Source organism: Dasypus novemcinctus, chromosome 14, assembly GCF_030445035.2.
Source record: "Dasypus novemcinctus isolate mDasNov1 chromosome 14, mDasNov1.1.hap2, whole genome shotgun sequence".
NCBI classification, from domain to species: Eukaryota; Metazoa; Chordata; class Mammalia; order Cingulata; family Dasypodidae; genus Dasypus; species Dasypus novemcinctus.
The window spans coordinates 92,307,063-92,311,840 of NC_080686.1; positions in this window are offsets into that span (position 1 = coordinate 92,307,063).

The following is a 4,778-nucleotide window of genomic DNA, read 5'->3' on the forward strand; positions in this document are numbered from 1 at the left end:
CCTCCTTTCTTTAAAGTACTCCAATTAAAGATATATTATTCAGTTTGAAATTACCATACAGATCACTGATACTGTAATTGTCTTTGTCTTTTTTTTTCTCTTTGTGCTTCATTTTGGAGAGTTGTTATTGTTATGAGTTCAAGTTAATTAGGTATTTCTTCTGCAGTGTCTAATCTGTCCTTAATTCCACATAATGTATTTTTCATCACAGATGATTTCATTTTCATCTCTAGATGATTGATTTGTGTCTTTTTTTTTTTAAAGATTTATTTATTTATTTAATTCCCCCCACCCCGTTGTCTGTTCTCTGTGTCTATTTGCTGCGTCTTGTTTCTTTGTCCGCTTCTGTTGTCATCAGCGGCACAGGAAGTGTGGGCGGCACCATTCCTGGGCAGGCTGCACTTTTCTTTCGCGCTGGGAGGCTCTTGGTCCGGGGTGTACTCCTTGCGCACGCCTTGCGCGCATCAGCACTGCGCATGGGCCTGCTCCAACACGGGTCAAGGAAGCCCGGGTTTGAACCGCGGACCTCCCATGTGGTAGACGGACGCCCTAACCACTGGGCCAAGTCCGTTTCCCGATTTGTGTCTTTTTTAAAAACACCTTTCTTTCTTTACTTAATATGTTTAATCTTTCCTATAGCTTTTTGGATATGTAGAACACAGTTATAATAACTGTTTCATTGTCTTTGTCTAAAAATTCTATTCTCTACCTCAATTCAGGGTCCTTTTAAATTTGTCACTTTTATACTGGTTTTAGGTCACAATTTCCTGTTTGACACACACTTAGTGAATTTCACATTGTTGGATGCTAGGCATTTTTGTATTTTTTTAAATATTTGGAAATTTGTTGTGCTCAGTGAATAAGTTACTTAGCAATAATTCAGTCCTTTGTCTAACTTTTGTTAGGCAGCTCTGAGCAGCATTTAATTGAGGGACAATTTCCCCCCACTACTGATGCAAATCTTTCTGAGTGTTCTATTCAATGTTCCATGAATTATGAAGTTTTTTACTCTGTGTAGTGGGAATATTCCTGACCTTATTTAAGCTGCAGGAATTGCTCCCTCAGGTGGTTCTCTCCCATGAAGTTAATTCCTCATATGCATGCAATAATTAAAATTTAGATGAAGATTAGAGAGTGAGTCACTGCAGATCTCCAGAGCTTTCTTTCTCTATGCAGCCCTCTGTTTTCCCCTAATGTGTTCTGTGAACTCTAGCTGTTTTGTCCTCCGTAAACTCCCAGTTCATTTTCTTAACTCACTGAAACCACTAGGTTTCCCCTGGATTCCCCTTTGCCATTTTCTTAGAATTTTTTTTAATTTCTCCCCGCCCCCTTGTTGTTTGCACTTGCTGTATCTGTTATCTTCCTTGTTTCTTTAGGAGGCACTGGGAAATGAACCCAGGAACTCTGATGTGGGAGGGAGGCACCTAATAGCTTAAGCCAACTCTGTTCCCTGCTTTTTTATTGTGTCTCTCATTGTTTCTTCTTGTGTCTCTTGTTGCATCATCTTGTTGCACTGGTCCATCATGTTAACTTGCTGTCTGTCTTGATTGTCTTCTTTATGAGTCACTGAGAACCTCTGTTCCCTGCTTTGTTGTGTCTCTCATTAGTCGTTTTGTCTCTTATTGCATCATATTGTTGTGTAACCTTGCCATGCCTGCCCATCATGCCAGCTCACTGTCTTCTTTAGGAGGCACTGGGAACTGAACCACGGACCTCCCAGATGGTAGGTGGGAGATCAGTACTTGAGCCACATCCACTTTCCTTAGAATTTTAACTAGCCAGTAAGCTGGGACCATTATAGGGCTTCTGTTTGTTTCCTATCTTCCAGTATCATTGTTCCTTATTGCCTGATATCTAATGGCCTGAAAACTATTGGTTCATATATTTTGTCTATATTTTTAGTTGTTTCAGGACATATTATTCCATGCTTGCTCAGTAATGAACAATTAACTCAAATTTTCTTAGCTAAAATAAAAGTGTGGAGAAAGAAAAAAATAACAAGTCATGCCATCCCATCTACTGCTCCATTAAATGGGCTTATGGTTTGGAAGAAATATTTATTCCAGAATAAGGATAAGATCGGTACTTGAATATGCTACTCCTTAAAGAGGTCTCCATTCCCTAGTGTCTCTATTACAAAAAGAGTGCCATGATACTCTGAATGAAGTTCTTATTTTTAAAACTAATTATGTGTTTTGTTGGGGTTTTTTGTTGCAACACACCAACCATTTCATCTCATACCACATAAAGAAATAAGTTTCCTGTGTTGGTAAAGCGCCTTGCCTAAAGTAAAATATGGAATATATAAATTAATAAGGCTGCTTCCTAAGGGATTTCCAAGGGTAGTATTGGTAATGCAGGAGTTTTCCTTTACACACAAAATTTAATGTCTTTGTATTTTACCAATATTTTCTCCTTTTCTCTTCCTCATTCTTCCTCCTTCCCAACATACACACATATGCACACATAAACATACTATCTATTTGTTCAAATATGTACTTGTAGGTTCAGATTTATGCCTACAAGTGTCTATTATCCCTTTTTACAAAGATCAGGGAAAAGATGCCTATATTTTTTCAAGGGAAAACTGGTATAGGTGGCATTTAGAACCAGGCTCATCTGTTGCCAGATCTCATGCTTTTAAAGGTAACTATTCTATTAGCCTTTTATATAGTTACATATGTAGGTACACATGTGCATTTGGGTTTATGTATGTATGTACATATGTATGTGTGTATATGTGTGTTTATGTATGCATTCATATGTATATATTGCTATAGGTATATAGTTATATGTATTCCTAGGCTGATAAAGACACAATGATTTTTCCAACATTGGCATAGCTGTCCAAGCATGTGACCTGACCTGGCAGTTCCATGTCTAACATTAGCACAATATGCTGTCTGCCATGTATGCCACTCTTTGTGGTTTGGAGCTAAGCTTCATGAGGTGGTAAAAGTCTGGCAGAGTGTCAGTGCCTGGTGCCTGAAGCAGAGTCCTGCAGTTATGAGAGCAGAGACCTCCTTCCTGTCCTGCATCAAAGACCAGAAGCCTTGGCAGCTATTGTAGACAGTGGGAAGCCGAGGAAAAAGAATGAACTAAGTTTTTTTGAAATTGTGACTTAGATTTGTTCTAAAATCATGTGTTGTTCTTGTTTAGCTTGTTTTAGAAGTTAAAGGCTGTTTTTGTCGTTGTGGTTGCTGTTGTTTTAATGGTGTCTTTCCAATAAAGACATGTTTCTATTTTAGAGGTCTGTGCCAGAGATAAGCCTGCAATTATGCATAATCTTAAATTTTAAAGCCAAAGGAATTTTAGAACAAGTTTAAAGTACTCATTTTAGCGATAAGGAAACTGAGGTCAAAAGACCCTAAAGTTTCATGTTTTATTAGAGGAAGAACTGATACTAGAACCCAGGTGTATGGATTCTTTTTCCTGCACCTTGCTGTGATTAAAGAAAGTTTTCAATGGTATGCTCAGCTTCATGTTCTGTCCCCAGTCTACCTCTCCTTCTTCAGAGTCTACCATACACACAGAAAGTGCCCATGCCAATAAAACCAACCAAAAAGTAGTTCCATTATTTTGCCATCGCAGACAGTGTTCACCTTTCATCCTCCTGCCTAATCCATCCTGAAAGGTCATCTCAAGTATGGATCCTTGCACAGCATTTCCTGATTTATCTCAGTCTGGATTTGGAACCCTCAAATATAGTCACATGGCAGTCATATGTTAATGATCACAGAACACTGAATTACCAGAATTCTTGTCTCTCTTCCTGACTAGACTAAATGTTACTTGAGGGCTGAGTCATTGCCTCTCAAACTCTTTATTTCTTGTGCCTAACACAGAGTCGTTACACCTAGGACTTCTTATGGAAAAATCAGTCATCACTGAAGAGAAATGGTGTATTTATGTGTGTGTGTAGATTCATGTCGTTTATGCTCAAATAGAGAGCTTCTGATTATTTCCAAGTCACTTGAATAAGAGAAAATTTCCTGTGTCAGAGATAGAGATATATGATTGAAGTATGTTTTGTAGTACTTGAAAGCCAAAGAAAGGAGCAAAAGCAAACAAAGAGCTCAGTCAAAACCTGTATCAGAACTGTGCCTTTCCTCATAGTTTTCCATCTCTCTGTAATTACTTTCTTCTCCATAAGGACTCTTTAACATTCACAAAGAAAAATCATTGTGTCTTTATCAGCCTAGGAATACATGTAACTATATATCTATAGCAATATATACATATGAATGCATACATAAACACTTAATTTCAAGAATTAGTTGTTTATACCTATGTTCTTTTTTTGATTTTTAAATGTTTTTTTAATTAGAGAAGTTGTGGGTTTAAAGAAAAATCATGCATAAAATACAGAGTTCCCATATACTACCCTATTATTAATACATTGAATTAGTGTGGTACATTTGTTACAATTGATGAAAGCACATTTCTATAATAGTACTATTAACTATAGTCCATAATTTACCTCATGGACTATATGGGATGTGTTGTACCATCCCATGGATTATTTTTAAAAATGTATTATAGTAACATATATACCTATGTTTTTTTGACAGTTCATACCTACATTTTTCTGATATTTAAAACATAATCTTCCTTCTATACTTTATTAGCATTAGATAGTATCTCTCTCTTCTCTTTAATGAAAATTCCTCCAGTATAGATGCTGTCTTATGTTTGTATGTATGTAATTCACATACACAAAAATTATACAATTCAGTGATCGTTAGTATTCATAGAGTGAGCAACCATCATCACGATTG